The sequence below is a fragment of the Palaemon carinicauda genome, unplaced genomic scaffold (assembly GCF_036898095.1).
Source record: "Palaemon carinicauda isolate YSFRI2023 unplaced genomic scaffold, ASM3689809v2 scaffold506, whole genome shotgun sequence".
Taxonomy (NCBI): Eukaryota; Metazoa; Arthropoda; class Malacostraca; order Decapoda; family Palaemonidae; genus Palaemon; species Palaemon carinicauda.
The window spans coordinates 106,175-128,350 of NW_027171769.1; the positions used below are offsets into that span (position 1 = coordinate 106,175).

Consider the following 22,176-nt stretch of genomic DNA (forward strand, 5'->3'; position numbering starts at 1 on the left):
GCTGCTTCCTCCGGTGCCTTAGATGACCGCGGAGGTAGCAGTAGTAGGGGATTCAGCATTATGAAGCTTCATCTGTGGTGGATAATGTGGGAGGTTGGGCTGTGGCACCCTAGCAGTACCAGCTGAACTCGGTTGAGTCCCTGTTTAGGCTGAAGGAACATAGAGAGTAGAGGTCCCCTTTTTGTTTTGTTTCATTGTTGGTGTCGGCTACCCCCCAAAATTGGTGTAAGTGCCTTGGTATATGGATGGATGGGACTTGTAAATGTATTGAAATTTTGCTCAATGTGAATGTTCGATGCATGAACGAGAAAGTTGGAGTTTGAATTATTGCTTGTTTTAATGTATTCAGTGTGATGTTATATTGTCCATCAATACAGAAAGCTGTATGTATTTAAACCTGACCATAATAATTGAATCTTTTTATACATTATTTCATACATTCATACCTACATATACCAAGGCCCTTCCCCCAATTTTGGGGGGTAGCCGACATCAAACAAATGAAACAAAAAAAGGGGACCTCTCCTCTCTACGTTCCTCCCACCCTGACAAGGGACTCAACAGAGTTCGGCTGGTAGAGTCCCTTGTAGTTAATGTAATATTGTTCTACTTTCTCCAAATTACCAAATGTTTTGTTCTTTTACTATTTGGAAAGAAATTACTCATAAAGATATTCTGAGAAGTTCACAAAAGGATGATATTGCTGTTAATTTTTAATTGATGTACGATGAAAATGTTCAAATTTGCTACTGTATTATTAAAGGACATTTGAGGTCATGATATCTCTCTCTCTCTCTCTCTCTCTCTCTCTCTCTCTCTCTCTCTCTCTCTCTCTCTCTCTCTCTCTCTCTCTCTCTCTCTCTCTCTCTCTTTGTACTTGAGCATCAATGTTACATCATTATTTTAGGAGTTAATTGCATCAGGAAAAGAGAAATATGAGCCGAGAGCTGAAAAAACCTTAATATAGTGAACCCTCGTTTATCGCGGTAGATAGGTTCCAGACCCGGCTGCGATAGGTGAAAATCTGCGAAGTAGTGACACCATATTTACCTATTTATTTAACATGTATATTCAGACTTTTAAAACCTTCCCTTGTACGTAGTACTGTTAACAAACTACCCTTTAATGTACAGAACACTTAATGCATGTACTACAGTACCCTAAACTAAAACAGGCACAAATATTAAAGGCGATTTTATATCATGCGTTTCCTAAACATGCCAAAAAGCACGATAAAAAATGGCAACCAATGTTTTGTTTACGTTTCTCTGATCGTAATGAAGAAACAAACGCATTTACTGTACACATCTGTGTATAGGTTAGTTTTTGCATCGATTATATTGATTATTCAGTACAGTATGTTGATTTTGTTATTACCAATATGTATAAATATATGGGTTATGAAAAAAATCCGCGAAGTGGTGAATCCGCGATGGTCGAACCGCGAAGTAGCGAGGGTTCACAGTAAAGTAAAATGTTGCACATTGATCTCTAGTAATAATGTAGATTATGCTTTATCACAAAATTTCCACCAGCTAATAGACTGTATTTCATTGCAGATGAACCTTTTAATATACTTATGCATTTGTTCCTACGCAAATAAACGTACAAACCCGAGTCCCTTAATTGAAGTATGCTATCAGCAAAGCTTGAAATCCCGTTTAAACTTCTAGCAAGGTAGTTATAGTCGCTGATGTGTGGAGAGGTACCCCCGCCCACTCCTCGGGTAAAGCAATTTTCAATCTGTCTTTGGGTGCAGTTCAGCTCTTGATGTACTACTCAGCGGCTTCTTAATGTGCTACTTTCTGTTTGAATAAAATGTTTGTAAATATCATATTTGAAAAGATTTTCAATGGAAGTAGTCAAGGCTATACAAAAGATTGATGTACAGTACAATACATGTACGTTGCAATTCTTTCCCTGGTAACTATAATTGAGAGTTTTTGGTAGTACCTACTGTTATCCAGCATACTTGCTCCTGCCAGGTGGGATGCCTGTTGCCTTACAATGACTACAATAATAGGAACTTAAGGAAATAAGTATCGCTGATGCTCCATTAGAGGGATAGTTCTTCTACCGACCGAGGAAAGGCACCAAGGACTCAACACATGGTTGTGCTGTTTTGGTCACTTTAACAATAAGAGCGTAGTCATTAATCTGCATGACTCTTGTTTCTCCTCTGCCTCACTTTCATTAGAGTTCACTGAAACTTCAAGAAGAACTAGTGAAGATGTCATCAAAGAAGTGCAGTAAGTACCGAGAGTTGTTCCTGGCAGTAATAAACATGGGTACATGCAACTTGGAGAAAGTAGCTGGGTGCTCACACTTACTCTGTTATCAGTGCTCGTTCTCATATCGGAAAGAGCAGGTGCCGCAAGTTGTCCCATACTGTAGAATATTATTTGTACCATCCTTTGGTGATGTATCTTATTCTTCCTTTTTTCTTGTTCTTGGCAGTTTTATTACAGTGTTTCTTGAATATAAAATGAAGACTATACTATGTTTTGCTTGTTAGTGATTTGTATCTTTAAGTTTCTAGGGTTTCTTGAGAGAAAATTTATTCTTAATTGATAAACTTTTTGATAAAGTTGTCCCTTTAGTTTATCGGTAATATTATGCAGTGTTAAAGTAGCGTTAACTGTTGTTTTTTTTTTCTTTCTTTTTTGCAAGAAATGTTTTGTAGGATATAGATGTATTTAATGAAAAGGTCCTGGAGTTGATAAAATCCTTTGTATATTTTGTTGGGATGTTTCTGTAAGGCCTAAACTGAGTGGGCATGGTCCTCTGCATTCTGATTTGACTACCAAACTTGGTTGTCTAATTCACGTTATAAATTTCCTGACAACTAATTTCCAATAATTGGAAACTTGTACATTTATATATAGCTAAGTTACAACTCTAGTTGTCAAAGCAGTATGCTATAGGTCCAAGGGCTCCAGCAGGAAAAATAGCCCAGTAAGGAAAGGAAATAAGGAAACATAGAATAGTATGCCTGGGTGTACCCTCGAGCAAGAGAACAATAACCCAAGACCATAGAAAACTATTGTACAAAGGCTATGGCACTTCCCAAGACTAGAGTACAATACAGCGGTTTAGTTTTAGAATATCCTTCTCCTGAAGACCTGCTTACCATAGCTAAAGAGTGTTTTCTACCCTTACCAAAAGGAAAGTAGCTACTGAACAACTACATTACAGTAGTTAACCAAATAATTCTTCTTCACTCAAAGGGGTTATCTTAGTGTTGTCAGGTGTGTGATGAAAGAGGAGAATGTGTAAAGAATAGGCCAGACTATTCAGTGTATGTGTAGGCAAAGAAAATTGAGCCATAACCAGAAAGGAATCTATTGTAACACTATCTGGCCAGTCAAAGGACCCAATAACTCTCCAACGGTAGTTTCTCAGTGGGTGGCTGGTGCCTTGGCCAGCCTACTACCTACAGGTACGCAATTCTTCTTGTGCAAATGAAGCCTAGAGCAAGTTGCAAAAAGGCACCATAGAATTTCCTGGTGTTACATTGCCATCCTTCTGTAGTGCAAGTCAAGGCTTGCATTTGTTAGCATGGCTATTTAATTTAAACTGTCATCTTACTATGTAAAGTAAAGCATAGCAGTTTTTCACGTCATTAGGCATTTTCTTCAATGGTACCTATTGAAAACAACCCTGCCTGGCAATATGCTGGACTGGGGTTTGAGACCCGCTCAACCTCGATAGTTTTTCGCCACACTTGTGAGCTAAGGATAGATAGTTTGAGAGGAGTCTATAGGTCTACCTGCTGTGTTATCAGCAGCCATTGTCTGGCCCTCCCCTGTCCTAGCTATGGTGGAGATGGTGTTAGGTCACTAATGATATGTATATAAGATCAGGTAGAGAGGGAGCTTGGACACTGATCATATTTATATAAGGTCAGTCTCCAAGGCATTGTCACTGTCCCTTGCTTCGTCCATTCATGTGCAACCTTTAAAGAACAGCAGCCTTCAAACCATCACTCAATGCTAGTGCCTGTAAAATTTTCTGCCATGATTAACATAATCTTCAGGTATAACGGTGAGTAGATTCATCAACAGATAGTGTTCTCTTGTTCAATGTAAAGTACAGCTGTCAACCTTCCTAAATCATTCACATTTTTAATCATACAGGTATTTAGAAAATGTCTAGGCCTACTGATATACATGAGGAGTTTGAAATTCTAAATCTTTTGGGGGTGATGTTTAATGTCCAGTAGTTCACCTCCTCATTCCAGTGGATGTAATTTGTTCTTTGAATTCATTTTAAATGTCAAGAAAATACCAAAGTTAAGAGAGTCGGCAATGCGATTTACATGGTACCTGATGCATGTCCGTACCCTACATATTTGGATGTCCTTTTTCTTTAATTATTAAATCTATCATATTCAATCTTGTCTTCTTTATTAATACTGCTTCCTTAGTGTTAAGTCCACCTATTAATATTATTATTAGTATTATTATTATTGTTATTAGCATTGCTACAACCCCAGTTGGAAAAGTTGGATTCTACTGTATAAGCTGATGGGCTCCAACAAGGAAAATAGCCCAGTGAGGAAAGAAAACAAGAAAATAGATAAACTACAAGATAAGTAAGTAACAATTAATATAGTATATTTTAAAAACAGTAACAAAATTAAAAAACATCTTTCATATATAAACTAGAAAAGCTAGAAAAAAAAACAAAGAGAAAGAAGATAATAGTTTGCCCGAGTGTATACTCGGGCAAGAGAATTTTGTAACCTCTTCTGCCATTAGGCTACTTAAGGCCTACTGTATTCTTAATGTTCAAAATTGAAATTAACTATTCTAATGAAGTTTGAGGTTCATCTTGTGTTTGCCAGCTATCATTATCAAATGCTATATTCATAATTATAGCAATACGTCAATCTATATTTCAGTGACATTTGTTATATTGGCATCATGTGTATTATGCAACTCTTCCAGGAGAAGAGCATTCTAAAATAAAACCATTGTTCTCTAGTCTTGGGTAGTGTCATAGCCTCTGTACCATGGTCTTCTTCCACTGGCTTGGGTTAGAGTTCTCTTGCTTGAGGGTACACTCGGGCACACTGTTTTGTTTCCTTATTTCCTTTCCTCACTGGGCTATTTTCCCTGTTGGGGCCCCTGGGCTTATACCATCCTGCTTTTCAACTAGGGTTGTAGCTTAGCATTTAATAATAATAATAATAATGCCTTCATTTCAAAACCCCCTCCATTCACCCAGTGTGAACTTCAAATACATCACAAAGGATATAGTTACATCGTTTAACTGCTTCTTTAATCTGTCAAAACTATTATAAGGGTATTTAAATAACAACTCCCTTCATTTAAAAGATAAATGTTTGTAAAGATAGTTAAACAAACATAGGCTAATACTGGTTTACATGAAGTCTATAGGCTAACTATAAATGGAGCCTTTGTACATTAGCGGCCAGTTCCTCCCATGTGTATAGGAATGGGTATCAGTTAACCTAAACTTCCTAATCCCTAACCTAACCTACATGCCATGTCCTTACTTGCCTAATAGGGGTTATCCCTCCCCCCTGTGATCCCCCTTATACTGCTGTATTCTTAGCCATCATCCTACATACAGGTGGCCGCTATTATACATACACCCCCTATAAATCCTAGTTTGTGGTGATAGTTTAACTATTCTTAAGTGAATCTTACTCATTTTGTACCATACAACTATATAAGTTATGGAAGATAATATTCCTAAGGGCATTAACTCATAAATTTGCTAAGATAACTTTATAACAAGAAAAAGAAGAAAACAAATTCTTGCTGGTTAAATATATCATAGTTACCCTTGAATAACGTTTTCTCTGAATAAAAAGTAGCATCGTTTTCTTTTTCTTAAAACCCGCTGGTTTATGGGTAACTTGCTTATAAATTTCACTCATACTGTATATCAATTAAATATTATATTAAATTCATGCAAATATCTTCTGAACTCCTATTATAATTCAATTAATTTATTGGAAGAAATTTTAGATATGTCCTAAGCAAAATACTATAATTTTAGCCGATGAAAAAGCTATAGAAAGCTGGCTATGGTGGAGGTCTCTGATTGGATAAAGCAATTCTTTAGCCAGGGGGACAATAGTTTGAAAGTCCTTGGCCAGCCACGCCCACCAATTAGGCTCGCTCGCTCTCTCTCTCTCTCTCTCTCTCTCTCTCTCTCTCTCTCTCTCTCTCTCTCTGCCCACACTTTTAATTCTTAATTAAGCACTGGAAGGTTCCACCCAAGTAGCGCTCTCTCTCTCTCTCTCTCTCTCTCTCTCTCTCTCTCTCTCTCTCTCTCTACTAAACACTGGAAGGCAGTAAGCATCAAATCCATTGAAATATTAAATATTCGGAAGTGTATCCCAAAATATAAATTGATTATAAGTTTAGATTAAGTCATTTCAGCACGTGCATTTACGCAGAAGTGGTTGGTAGAATAAGAGGCTTAATTTTTATCTTTAAGGGACTCTCTATACCACCAATAAATTGAAATTAAGTTTAAATTAAAGTAGGAAATTGCCCTGATAAAAGCCCAAGTAAGAACACAGTTTTTTATTTAGATTTTTATAAATCATTCTTGTGAAAACCTTTAGAGAGAAGAATTAGTTTGTATGCAACTCTCTTTTTTCTCATATTTCAATGGCAGACTTATAATTGCCTCATTAGTTAATGACCAATTAACTCTTACTGTAAGGGGGGGTGTGGTTCCTTGCCTGTTTTTCGACTAACCAGACAGAACTGGTTTTCTGTATATTTGTTCTTCGTTTAAGAGGACGGGTCTACTACTCCTTGTCAGTGAATTTTCAAAAAATCAGTTTTTAATCTGAAAATGGGAAGCCTTATTTAGCAATTGATACCAAGCCTTCGTATAGTATTAAGGTAAAAGGTTTAATTTGTTTTGCATTAATTAATTTTATTACACACACACACACACACACACAACACACACACAAAGGCCTGATTTTCTCTGTAATAATTATCAGCACAAATATTTTGACTTTTGTAGTGATTATAAAGGATAATTTTTAGTTTTCTAACCATAAAATGAAGGGAGATGCTACATATTTTTAATGACTTTTAATTGTTCACATTTGAAATTGTGTTAAAGAACGACTCAAAATGGTTGAGCATTGTTTCCACAATCGTGGGGTGTAAGCTGTAACATCATACAGCAGTGGCAATTTTTATTTCAAGTTATAGTTTTCGAATCAATTTCACAATTACGTCTTTGTTACATCATTTTTACCTCTCTAGGTGACATAGACACTCTTGTATGAGTTGCTCATCTATCAATAATCAAGACTTTTCTTAAATATTAATATTAATGTATCTTGTGTATGAGTAATGTTTTTATTTGTGTGTGGTGAGAAATGTAGGCTATTTATCCAGCGACAGTAAATGGCTTCTCATACAGTAGGGTCCATACATGAACTTAATTTGGCTGTTTTTCTGGTCCTGTCACACAGGGCCTAAGGCTACCATATCAGTTCATCGTGTACATTCTAAGGTTTTTCTTATATCGCACAACACATGTAGTGTTTATTACCAAATGCTTTCGTTTTGAAACAGGTAATATTTAATTTAGTATTTATCCTAGATTTATTTCCATGTAGATATTTACTATTAGTTTTCACACGTTGGTTACAGAATCGTAAGAGGTTAGGACGAATTTCTTGAGAAAATATTTTTGGGAAAGTATTTATTGATATGTCTTATTGGGTATTAAACCTTCATCAATATTTTTCTATCATTCACTAGTAGGCAGACGTAATCAAAGCATTAGTTAATGACTAAACTCTTATTGTAAAGGGGGTGGAGAGGTCCCTAGTCTGTTTTTCGACCAGTCAGGCAAAAGTGGTTTTCAACATATTTGCTCTGCGTTAAGAACATGGCCTTACTCGCTGTCAGTGATTTTATTTTTTAAACTGGTTTTAATATTGAAATATGAAGCCTCATTTAGTTATGTAAAGGCAATAAGCTAATTTTGTTTTGCATGCATTGAATTTTAATCAATAAATGGTGAATAGTTTCATGTGGAAATTTCCGAAGGCGATGTTATTTTGATGTAACAAAACTGATTATTAGTGATCAACAAGATTGCAAAAAGCGTCAATGTTGTCTTTAATACTTCGTGGAATAAGACACTTTAATTAAATTGTCTTGTTTATAATAATGTTTATTTTTGTGGTTCAAAGTCTGGTTACCGTAAGTGGCCTTACAGTATAATTTGGCCAATAGGTGAACTTTTAATGCTTTCGTTTTAAAAAATGAGGTACGATTTGGGTTTTGTATTTGTTTTATTTTCATTGAGATATTATTTATTATTCTATTACTTTTCATATATTGGTTACAGCATCAAAGTAGGTTAAAGAAAATGTCCTAATTCAGATTGGCTTGTATCAATGATCCACACCAGATAAAGGCTAATTTGGAAAATATCTATTTAGGTGCCATGTCTTTGACGTTGGCTGTCAATTGCCCACTAGACACCAGAAAGAATGGAGATATTAAGGCTTTCAAGAGGAAACTGAAGACGTTCTTATTCTGAGAGTCCTTTTGAGTGACGATTTAACTGTAAATGAGTAATACGTGATATGCAATGTTGAATAATCTGAGCGAACAAGATAAAATGACTGTGGAGGTCCTGTAGAGAGTGGGGTTCCCTTATTATCATTATTATTATTATTATTATTATTATTATTATTATTATTATTATTATTATTATTATTATTATTATTATTATTATTATTATACTAAAGAATGTATATAACAAACTAATCTTCTATGTCCTGTAATGAGCAATATTTGTGTGATAGGACCCAGAAAACTACCACATCTGTCGTTGTCCACTATTGCAAGTAAATCATATATACAATTCTGCATATAGTTTTCTCTGTAGAATATGATTATCTGTATAGTGACTGGTTAACCGGCAATGTTTACATTTTTCACAAAGGATTAACTAGTAGTTCAAGAATGATATATTCTAGCCTTTTTTGCCATGATGGATAGTTTCGAAATAGGTTTGTATGTACGTAAGTCCTGATGATCGAGATCCTTTCAGAATGGGTGTGGCTGTAGCCACTGTCACAAATTTTGGATATTTACACAAAAGTCAACAACAGTAAATACAATTTTTTAAATAGTATCAGTAAGACTGTGAAAGTATTATACTCTAATTATTTTAGATATTACCATTAGATAGAATAAACTATGTTTTTTAGACCCCTTAAAAAATCCTGATGACTTCACTATTAGAACTCTAATCATATTTGTGGGTCTGGTTTAACACCAATCTGAATATCCGCAAAACATCCAATTGTATTTAATAATTTGCTTTTAGAATTTCTAGCTATTTATCACCCGGGATCCTTTCTTCTTGAACATCCATTAGACCATTGAAAAGACTATAAAACTTATCCATATCTGTTACCGCTTCTTCCTTCCTAATAGGCCTTCCATGGCTGTATATTACTTCCATGCATTTCCCTTTGTAACAAACTCCACTTAATATCTTTACGTGTTTTCTCTCTACAAATCCCTCCATCGAACCAAGTCTAGTCAAATATATTCTTTAACATCAAATTCACCGATTTTAAATGTCTTTGAACACACATACGTGTATTAAGTATACTCGTGCTTCGTATATAAAAGACTCCATATCACTGGAATGTATTTAGGCAAGACGTTAGGTAATTTTTGACATTCCCACCAAGAAATCTTGGATTAAATCGTATAATTCGGTTACTTTTTCCACGATTTTTTCGAGTTTTTAATCTATTTCAAAGAACGAAGTTTTTTTTTGAGCTTGAATTTAAGGAAATGTGATCAAGGTTAAGGTATTAATAGTCACTTGCACTATCTAGGAAACCTAAAATTGGGTGCAAGAAACAATTGAAAGGATTGCACTATCTGTCTGTAGCAGTTTGAATTTTCTGTTACATAGTTGCTTTGGTTTGACGATGAATGAAGTCGTTAAATACCAGTTAATGATAAGTTTGTTAAGGTTGCATTAATACTTATTATATAACTCTCTCTCTCTCTCTCTCTCTCTCTCTCTCTCTCTCTCTCTCTCTCTCTCTCTCTCTCACTGTATTTTAATCTGTTAACTCCTACCTTTCTCTCCTATTGTGTTGCCTCATTAAGTGACCTCAACATAACTCTATATCGTTTGTCAATAATTAACTCTTAAGATTTCTAGTGTCCCAGTCAAGCTAATCGTGATATTCATCTTTATATTCATTTTCATGAGTTCAAAATTCCAAAATATGATTGATAATACAGTTCTCGCTTTCATAGGTGGACGTTATAGGTTAAGGAGATGGTTAAAGAGATATATAATTTGATAGTCTTTTGTTGGCCGGCAATACAAGAGCCTGTGGCCTACGTAAGGTAGGGGAATAGTAACTGAACCTACCCAGATGGTCTATAAAACGAAAGAGAGAGAGAGAGAGAGAGAGAGAGAGAGAGAGAGAGAGAGAGAGAGAGATGGTCCCTTCGAAAGCTAAATAATGTAAATTATCATAATTTTGTACTGGAAGTAAATTAAAAAAAAAAGTTCGCAGTCCTCAAACCCTTTCCCTTACTAAACAGAGAGAGAGAGAGAGAGAGAGAGAGAGAGAGAGAGAGAGAGAGAGATGGTCCCTTCGAAAGCTAGATAATGTAAATTATCATAATTTTGTACTGGAAGTAAATTAAAAAAAAAAGTTCGCAGTCCTCAAACCCTTTCCCTTACTAAACAGAGAGAGAGAGAGAGAGAGAGAGAGAGAGAGAGAGAGAGAGAGAGAGAGAGAGAGAGAGAGAGGGGGGGGGGATAGGCTACGTGTCGCATTAATCACTGTGAATGTCCTTTGCATTAAAGTTTGGGAGCAACATTACCGAGGTATTTTTGGATGTTGACCTGAATTTTAAACCCGTGTATTTATTACCAATCCGTCTCCATATATTCAATATTAATAACAAATTCTCTCCCATGCTTGTTTAATATAGCCTTAATTACGTTTTAGTTCATAATAATTCACAAATCTATTCCCTAACACTTAGAATTTCGATGCTCTATGTAGCTTATACTTCCATTTAACACATTGGTAGTTTATGTATAGAGCCTTTTAAACAAGATTTTATTCCTGCTACTTAGGATACAATTTGATACTTGTCAAATTTTTATATACGAGGTAACTATTGACAATAAACTTTGTAGAAATTATACTGTAGTGCCCTGCACCTTGTGATCAACGAGGAACAGGAAACCTGGTTGTTGTAGTAGTAGTAAATTGATAAAATAACTTTAAAGTTTTGTTTTGGGAAATAAGTTTCCTAATGCATTTGTTTCCCAATTTTTTATTTTTAATAATTCAGTTACTAATGCTGTAACAAATTCTCTCTCTCTCTCTCTCTCTCTCTCTCTCTCTCTCTCTCTCTCTCTCTCTCTCTCTCTCATAATACTATAAATGTTATTGTATATGGAATGACTGATTATATTGACGGATAAAATTACTAGAATATTAATTCATTTCATTTTTCAGAAGTTGGACACACTAGTCAAGAAGACAGAAGATGAGAATCTTTCGAGGCCTTATCTCAAATGCTCTTCTGAAGACCACAAGACTCTAGAGCAAGATAATCATCATCATCATCATGCAGGTGCCATATCCCAAAGGAGATAAGCAATCATGCCTTGCCCTTCCTCTCTCTTTCTGGCTCTCTGCTGCAACCAAGCTTTAGATATACACTGCATTAATAATAGGTAAGTGGTTAACTAAATAAGATATTTTTTGAGTGTGTGAGAACATTTAAAGTCGAACCTTCCTGCTTTTTAGGCTGTTGGAGGATCATTCAATCTTTAAATAACTTTTTAATACTAAATTTCATGTTTTGGTTAAATTCTTCCTACCAGTCCCAAATGTACTATTATTATTATTATTATTATTATTATTATTATTATTATTATTATTATTATTATTATCATATTATTATTATTATTATTATTATTATTATTATTATTATTATTATTATTATTATTATTATTATTATTATTATTATTATTATTATTAGCTAAGCTACAACCATAGTTGGAAAAGCAAGATGCTACAATCACAAGGGCTCCAACAGGGAAAAAATAGTCCAGTGAGGAAAGGAAATATGAAAATAAACGATATAAGAAGTAATGAACACTTGAAATAAAATATTTTAAAAACATTAACATAATTAAAACAGGTTTTATCATCCTGGCTTATGTCTCGTCTCACATTTCCACAGACATCTCAATAAGTACTTCCCAAAATATCAACACAGCCTTCTTTTTTTTTTTTTTTTTTTTTTTAATCCAAACTTTCTTTCTCTGTTCTCAGTTTATAAAATTACCCTCTCAATACGTAACTAACTCCCACTACTTACATAAGGCCACTTGTAATTATTTTTAATCTTGTCTTCTCTGCACTTTTTAAACAATACAACTTAAATGTTCTTCCTTTTAACATACTGTTCCTCCTTCCTTTCTTTCTTTCTTTCTTTCTTCCTCCTTCCTTTCTTCCTTCCTTTCTTTCTTCCTCCTTCCTTTCTTCCTTCCTTCCTTCCTTCTCCTTTCTTCCTTCCTTCCTTCTCCTTTCTTCCTTCCTTCCTTCCTTCCTCCTTTCTTCCTTCCTTCCTTTTTTTCTTCCTTCCTTCCTTTTTTTCTTCCTTCCTTCCTTCCTTTTTTTCTTCCTTCCTTCCTTCCTTTTTTTCTTCCTTCCTTCCGTCTCCATGATTTTGATCATTTCTATTTGCAAAACTTGACCCAAAACACTTAGTCTTTTTAACTGAACCTTCAACACCTTACTTTTTTGACTGTGTGTATAATGAAATATCTGATCCTATCTCTTCTCATTACTCTGCACATCCATTTTATCATTCATATTTCTACCATTTCCCTTTTTCTATCTTGGGCCTTCGAAATCACTAATGTGTCACTCCCCAAACCATTGCAGATATAATGTCACTTCTATTAAACCTTCCTTTAACCTTTGTACTGATCCACTTCTATTTATATAGTTAAGAGTCATTATCTCTATTTGTTAATTTGACTCTAAATACAAAATCCAACTTTCTTGATGTCATCCAAGCCCAGTTTCACTGTACCCTGTCTTCCTTCTACCACCCATTGAATTATCTTTTTTTTCTGCTTATCTAAAATATTTAGAGTACAGTAACAATATTAGAATAAATATATATACTATAAAAACTACAGTAACAATATTAGAATAAATGTATATACTATAAAAACTTTAACAAAACAACAGGAAGAGAAATTTGATAGAATAGTGTTCCTAAGTGGACCCTCAAGCAAGAATTCATTTATGATAATGGCTTCTGGCTGGGCACAGACTTGAACCAAGTGTTAGGGATATATGCCTTGATCTTCATGTGCGTGGCTCAACATTTTTAGCTTAACAACAACAACAACAACAACTTACTAAGCATTTTAAGGAACATTTAGGATGTTGGAAAAAATATGAAATCACTTTTTACTGGGAATATTTACCAACTTTTAGTATGTTTGTTTGTTGGTTTTTGTGATCAACAGTGGCGTATCATATGATGTTTAACAGCAAAGTATAGAAACCCTTTTGTTTGTTTTTACTTGGCCAATTTGGGGATAAACACTTTAGTCCACTTTTGCTGGAAACAGGAAAGACAAACTAGTGTTGTCGGGCTGTGAACTATGCAAAGAAACTTTAGGTTATAAAGGCAATTCTTTCCGTAAGGGAGAAGTGATATTAGATGTTCAATTGTGAGAATAAATGTTCAAAAATTGATACGCAAATGTATTCGTGTTACCTCCTACTGTATCATTTTGTGTTACCTCCGGCTGTATCCTTTTGCGTATAGCAACTATCTTTTGGTGTGATCGGTCATCCTACTACCAAATTGTGTCCTTTTTACGCAAGGTGAACAGATATTATGCATTAAAAATAGCAGAATCTGTGAAAATTATGCTGGTGATTCTAAAACGAAAGAATGTACTTTGGATTTCGTCAAATGTATTACTTGCTTTCTTACTCACTCACTTAGTTTATTACTTGCCTTGCTTGCTTGCTTGCTTGCTTGCTTGCTTGCTTGCTTGCTTGCTTACTCACTTACTAACCTGTTTACTTGCTTGCTTACTTACGTACTTACATGTTTACTTGCTTGCTTGCTTACTTAAAGTGCTGTTCTCCTGATCCTTCTCACGCAGGGGAACCTTACTCTCTACAGGACCTACAAAATCAGTTTATCGTATCATAGACGCCCAAAAAACGCCCCATCCTTAGCTCACAAAGATGGTGAGGTTGCAGCGACCAAAGGAAATTGACATGTATATTGGTTCCAATAATTTGAAGCCATCTGTAACTATTCTCATGTCCAAAAAAAAAAATGTTTTTTGTACAATATATAGCAATTCTCTTAGATATTTTGTACGTCTGGTTCTGATAACTTGGGTCATTACACAGAGACTCTATTCAAGCTTAAATAAGCAGCCAGTTTAATTCAATTAATATAGGAGTGATCCTTCCTTGGGGTGGGACACCTTTTTATCAATTATTTCCTTATTTCCTTTCCTCACTGGGCTATTTTTCCCTGTTGAAGCCCTTGGGCTTATACCATCTTGCTTTTCCAACTAGGGTTCTAGCTTAGATGATGATAATAATAATAATAATAATAATAATAATAATAATAATAATAATAATAATAATAATAATAATAATAATAATCTTTCTGCTCTGTTTATTATGTTTTGTAATATCTTAAGTTGTTCTTTAAGATCGTAACAGAGCGAGTTTCAATAGTCAATTCTGGAAATAAAACAGGACTTATCATAGTCTCAATTTGTCTTACTCCTGTAATCCTGTAATTACGTAATCATGACGTCATTATAACACTACTTCGCTGAAAATAACGAGTGGACTTGTCCAGTTTAGGTCAATACAAGATGGACAATCGGTCAGCGGTTGTCCAAAGTTATTCCTGTTTGGTTTTGGAAAAAGAGACAGAAGCGACGACCCCTTGGTATTTCACATTAGCTAAACTTAATATAAAGGTAAAGTTTATTTGATTTTTAATTGAAGTTTTTGAATAACGAACTATTCTTTGTAATCCAGGTTTCGCCATTGGTCTTATTCAATGGAGATAAACAGGGAACAAGACATGTTATAATCTTGAAATTTAATTCACTATGATTTGATAATCAATCCAGTGTCGAATCTTATTATAAGTTAATATTTCGACTTCAGATGTCACTGGAATAGGTTTGGTCATCTGGTGGTGATGATAAACGGTAGTCTTAAAGATGCATTTATAATTGTTTTTTTTTAACTAAGCCAATTTATGTGTGTATTTTAAGTATTTTAATCGTGGACGATAATCAGCCATAAGTTTGGAAACATCGTTGTCACAGAGACTTCAAACTTGGTTCATATTTGAGTTTATGAAAACCCACACCAATTAATACACGTTAAAGTCAAAAGTCAAGGTCAAGGTTGAGCAAAAGGTCGAGGAATAAGCTGTCATGGCGGAGGTCTGCGCTCTACTGAGTACCCATCTATTTTACAATGAATTTCCTTAAGACTTGACATCTGATTGGTTTCTGACCTTAGCTCAGGTGGTGTAGCAAGTGTACTCTGTGTAAGGGGGAGGGGCTTAGTTTTAAGACCTCTGACCTCTGACCTCTCGGTGTAGGTGTGGCTGCTTACTGCAATGGTCATCAGCGATGGATTTGTTAGTTAAAACATATCAACATCTATACATTACTTGAAGAATTAACTTCAGTATTGAAACATTATTAGAAAACAATTGTATTGAAGTGTTGAATGACTTGTCAAATATAAATAGTTTTCGACAGAATTTAAGACTACAGTATTGTTGGTTCAGGGAAAGCAACAGAGAAATAGAGTAGCTGGAGAATGAATGTGCCATATAAGTGTTAACTCAACTAGATTACTTTTCTTATTAATCAAACATTACAAAAGGGAAATTTGAAGTATTTAAATAGTTACAAGAACCTTCCTTGTACCCGTATTTTTTTTTTTTTTTTTTTTTTTTGCTCAATTATTCTTAGTAGTTTAAATACGTAATTTGTGGCAGCTTTCAAGAAAAACTGAAGACTTATCTTTTTAGAAAGTGTTATAATAGTGACCTGAAAACTATTAAGCCTGAATACAAATGCTAGCAAAATAACTGATAGCGATACAGAGCAAAATATTAACTGGAAAGAAATTATTTTCACACACCAAGGCCCCACCAAGGCCCGCCTGAACAGACTCTTAGTGTCTGATGGAGGGCGAGAAATAAACCCCTAAAAGTAAAAGTAAGGTAGATGTATTTAAAATGTAATTAGGTGACTACAAACCACTTTTTGTTAATACAGAAACAAAATCCTTCAAAAATAAAAAGTTCGCCATGAAATACAACCTGTGTTGAATGCTAAATGGTAAACACCCACAGAACAGAAGTGTCTTTCAAACATTCAAATGATCAATTTCACAATAAAAACCCCTTTAACATTGGAGGCTTTGGGTTTCTCTAATTATTAACACTAGCTTAGAACAGACCGAAGTGAGTCTTATGAATTAAGTTAATAATCTTTTTACTTTGCTAATTACAGGTATTGTGAGTGCTGTAATCTGTTGACATGAAATATACTGTAATTTACAAAACGAATAAATTTGAGATATAAAGTTAAAAGTGACTCATTATAAATATTATTCATTATTTGGTTAATTCTAAATAATTGTCCCTTATGTCATTGTTGCTCTTATGATAGGAACTTAAGGGCGTCATTGCAAGCCTAGTTTAAACCTTGTTATACCAAGCAAGACGTTAAATATAAAAGGATTGTATATATATATATATATATATATATATATAATATATATATAATCATTATTATTGTTATTATTATTGTTATTATTATTATTATTATTATTATTATTATTGTTATTATTATTATTATTATTATTATTATTATTATTATTATTAGCCAAGCTACAACCCTAGTTAGAAAAGCAAGATGCTATAAGCCCGAGGGTTCCAATAGCCCAGTGAGGAAAGGAAATAAGGAAATAAATAAATGACGAGAACAAATTAACAATAAATCCCTCTAAAAACAGATATATATATATATATATATATATATATATAATAAAACATATAACGTGAAGATAATTCCCGACCTATTTGTAAATGAGTAAATTTCCCTAGTCTAGTCTTAAACGATCCCACTACTTACACATCTTCCCAAATTAACTTTTTAACTCCTATTGCCTCAAACACTGCCATTACATTTAGCAGTTCTTGTTATTGCTTTTGGTAGAAATTCCTTCTGAACCAACTGTGTCACAAATTAGTTTCTAGTGTAATTATAGTGATTTTAATTCTGCTAAAAGGCTATTCGTAAAAATTGGGTTGTTGCAAAGTAATTAAGAATTTCAGTGATAGATTGGTAAGGTACTAAACTCTAGCACTGTGGGGCCAGTCAGCCTTTCTCGTAGGTTTTAAGTTTATTCCCAAGTGGCAGTAATCTTTGTCATGATTTCAAAATCGTTCTCATGTTTGTTTTTGGGGGCTACAAAACATTACGTTGAGTTCGAATGAAATTGAACAAGATACGTAAAAAGGCAGATTTTTTCCAAGCAAAGAAATGACAATTTATTTTTCTTTTTATGAAGGAGAACTTAAGACTTTGTGATTTTCCGTAATATACTGGAACAATTAGGTTATAGTCAGGCAATTCGCAAATTCCCTGGGAAGATTGTGGGAAGTCGTGTAGTGTCGGGATAAACTATCATAACAATAATGCTTTCTTTTGTGAGATATAACTTTACTTTAAGGACAGGAAGGATTTCTTAAGGGTCAGAGTCGAGTTAGTGGGTCTAGGATTCGTTGGGGAGAAGGTTTTGGGAAGGTGGGGAGGAAGTAGGAGCTTGGGAAGAAGATGGTTCAGTTGGGATGAGGATAACTGGAGTCTATTGTAAATTTAGCAGTTAGCAAAAATAAAATCTTGCCTCTCCCTAATTTCAAATCGTGCAGTCTTCCAATGTCTTGCTCAGCTTACAAACACACTAGAAAAATTTATGATAAACCTGAAAATGGAAGTCAAATAAAACAAAGACACCAACTGTAACCATGATTATAAAATTCAAAAGATACATTTCTTCTGGAAAATCTTATCAGTTGTAATTTGCAAAGCTTTGAAAAGTAATGAAATCCTGTTAAGAGGTTAACCAAATCCATGGTCACATTCAACATTAACATGAAACTGCAGCTAAATTTTCTTTGTAATTTGTGATATTTTACTGAAATTTTAACTAGTAAAGTAAGGCAAAAACTCTTCAGTAGATATGTTCCTCAGTGCAATAGTTAACCCTCAATTGTGGCCAATAGTTTTGACAAATTGACTATTCAACCAATGAATTTTGATTTTTTTAACAGGTAAACATACGTCTTTTAATAGTTTATATATGATATATCTTTTTTAAAGTTAATGTTTTTAGAGTATTTCATTTAAATTGTTCATTACGTCTTATATCATTTACTTATTTCCTTATTTCCTTTCCTCTCTAGTCTATTTTTCCTTGTTGGAACCCTTGGGCTTATAGCATCTTGCTTTTCTAACTAAGGTTGTAGCTTAGCTAATAATAATAATAATAATAATAATAATAATAATAATAATGATAATAATAATTTGTTTGGGCTATCATGAATATCTTGTAACTAGTTTTTTTAATGCCTGACAGTAAACTCAGCTGTTGACATAAGATAGTCAACTAGAAATAAGGGAAAATTTAGTCAAGAACAGTAGGCAAAAGTGACAATTTTGTAAAAATGTCCTTTCCATTTCTTTCCAGATTTGTGCTCCAGTTTGACTTGGCATTCATATGGAATTGAGGACTGAAAGAGGACACAAAAGCTGTCCTTAAGTTAAGAAATTACAAGAAGAGCTTGAATCCTTTTGTCTTCTGTATTTGCCAAGTTAGGTATGACACCATCAAGTGTGAACTGGTGCTGTAGTCTTTGCATGAATTTCGAAATATTCGTTTTAAAGTTCTGTGCTATTTAGAAAACAGGTTAGATTTCTGGCATTCAATGCTGACAGGAAGTTCCTCCATCACGTACAGAACTAGATTAGATTATGCTGGGTAAAATAGCAGATATATAATATCTTTTTATTTCTAGAAATTGGTTTTTATTTCAGTGAGATTTATTTTTTGTTTTTAATTAGAAACTGAAGTGATAGACCTCATAGAATCCACTTGAGTTGTTTGAATTAACTATCATATACATTTTTTTTTTTTTAGTAATTCCTGTAGGTAGGCAAGCTTTTATCAAATTAATGAATACATATTTTTTGCTGAATGATTTTTCTTTTTAACAAATCACGTTAGTTAGAAAACTTAGATTAAATTCATGCTTTTTTTTGTAAAAAAAAAAAAATTGTTTTAAACTCGAGTAAGTTTAGAGTTTAGTTAGATATCTCCGTTTAGGTGTGAAATAGATTACTAACTTATAAACCTTCTTTATATGACAAAACTTAAATCAACCTGTTTTTGGCAAAAGTTTCCATGTTAGTGTGTGAAACTGTAAATCAGTTAAATTGTTATAGTAGGTGGTTAGTGAGATGTGAGTGCGCCATGTGTGTTATACTGTAGGTGTTAATTCAACCTAGTTTCATTTTGATTTAGCAACGGTATTTCTACTTGTATTTGTGTGAATTCAATGTTGAAAACTTGATATAGGAACTCTAGCACATCTTTTTATTAGTTTTTAAGGTATCCTAAATTATTTTGTCCTGAAATATTCTAATTTCTTCACAGGAATATCATAATTTTTGGGTCGTTAGAATATCATAATTTTGGTGGCTTAAAATATCTTACTTAGTGGACTTAAAATATCCTCCTTTTGGTGCTTTAAATTTCTTACCTTTGGGGATGAAAATATCCTACTTTTGGGTGCTTAAAATATTGCAAAGAAACAAATAATACAACAGAACATTTGTTGAGCTGTAGAGAGTTACGAAAACAAGCTTTAGCATAGAGTTAAGAAAATTAATTTTGCCAACCAAAGAAGTTGTCCCATATATTAGTTGATAATGAAATGCTAGAGATCACATTGCCTTACACCTTGTGACTTCAATCAGTGTTGAGGATTGAGCAACGAAAAACATGGAACTTGGTGGTTGTAGTAAATTTAGAGGTAATGAATATGTGAAGTCAACTGAAAAGGAACCTTAAGTTTATTTTGGAGGGAAAATTAGTTTCTTTATACATTTGTTTTCCATTTTATTTGTGATAATCTCTCTCTCTCTCTCTCTCTCTCTCTCTCTCTCTCTCTCTCTCTCTCTACTATAAATGTTGTTGTATATGGAATGATTGCATTAATAAATAAAATTACTGGAATACTAATTCATTTCCTTTTTTTTTTCAGACGTTGAACACAGTCGTCAAGAAGAGGAGAATCTTTTGGGGTGGTAACTCAAACACTCTTCTAAAGACCATAAGACTGGGAAGAGAATCATCATCATCTAGGTGCCATATATATCCCAAGGAAGTTAGCAATCATGGCTCTCCATCCCTCTCTCTTTCTGGCTCTCAGCAGCAACCGAGCTACTGGTATACACTGCAGTAATTATAGGTAAGTGGTTAACTAAATAAGATATTTTTTGAGTGTGCGAGAACATTTAAAATCGAACCTTCCTGCTTTTTAGGCTGTTTAAGTATCATTCAATCTTTAAATAACTTTTTAATACTAAATTTCATGATGTTTTGGTTAAATTCTTCCTGCCAGTCCCAAATGTACTATTATTATTATTATTATTATTATTATTATTATTATTATTATTATTATTATTATTATTATTATTATTATTATTATTATTATTATTACTAAGCTACAACCCTAGTTTGAAAAGCAGGATGCTACAATCACAAGGGCTCCAACAGGGAAAAAATAGTCCAGTGAGGAAAGGAAATATGAAAATAAACGATATAAGAAGTAATGAACACTTGAAATAAAATATTTTAAAAACATTAACATCATTAAAACAGATTTTATTCTTGCATTCTGTGGTGCTCTCTCTCTCTCTCTCTCTCTCTCTCTCTCTCTCTCTCTCTCTCTCTCTCTCTCTCTCTCTCTCTCTCTCTCCTAGTAATATACATTCATTTTCTTGTAGTATGAACAATTCTATTCTAACTTATCCTGGCTTATGTCTCTTTTCACAGACATCTCAATAAGTACTTTCCAAAATATCAACAGGGCCACTTTTTTACGTTTATTAACTTTATCCAAACTTTTTTTCACTGTTCTCAGTTTATAAAATTGCCCTCTCAATACGTAACTAACTCCCACTACTTACATAAGGCCACTTATATTAATTTTTAATCTTGTCTTCTCTGCACTTTTTAAGCAATACAACTTAAATGTTCTTCCTTTTAACATACTGTTCCTCCTTCCTTCCTTCCTTCTTTCTTCATTTCTTTCTTCCTTCCTTTCTTCCTTCCTTCTTTCCCTCCTTCCCTCCTTTCTTCCTTCCTTCCTTCCTTCCTCCTTCTTCCTTCCTTCCTTCTTCCTTCCTTCCATTTTTTCTTCCTTCCTTCCTTCCTTTTTTTCTTCCTTCCTTCCTTCCTTCCTTCCTTTTTTTCTTCCTTCCTTCCTTTCCTTCCTTCCTTCCTTCCTTCCTTTTTTCTTCCTTCCTTCTTTCCTTCCTTCCTTCCTTCCTCCTTTCTTCCTTCCTTCCTCCTTTCTTCCTTTCTTCCTTCCTTCCTTCCTTACTTCCTTCCTTCTTTCCTTCCTTCCTTCCGTCTCCATGATTTTGATCATTTCTATTTGCAAAACTTGACCAAAAGCACTTAGTCTTTTTAACTGAACCTTCAACACCTTACTATTTTGACTGTGTGTATAATGAAATATCTGATCCTATCTCTTCTCATTACTCTGCACATCCATTTTATCATTCATATTTCTACCATTTCCCTTTTTCTATCTTGGGCCTTCGAAATCACTAATGTGTCACTCCCCAAACCATTGCAGATATAATGTCACTTCTATTAAACCTTCCTTTAACCTTTGTACTGATCCACTTCTATTTATATAGTTAAGAGTCATTATCTCTATTTGTTAATTAGATTCTCGATACGAGATCCAACTTTCTTGATGT

The 22,176-nt window shown here is 33.9% G+C and overlaps 1 long non-coding RNA gene across 1 annotated transcript; it reads left to right on the forward strand.

Annotated features, from left to right (window-relative positions):
- The first annotated feature begins 6,302 nt into the window (after positions 1-6,302).
- Positions 6,303-20,484, forward strand: LOC137637053 (uncharacterized). Its single transcript, XR_011043361.1, has 4 exons — positions 6,303-6,890; positions 11,537-11,757; positions 18,872-19,000; positions 20,448-20,484. It is a non-coding gene; the product is annotated as an uncharacterized lncRNA (long non-coding RNA).
- The last annotated feature ends 1,692 nt before the right edge of the window (positions 20,485-22,176 follow it).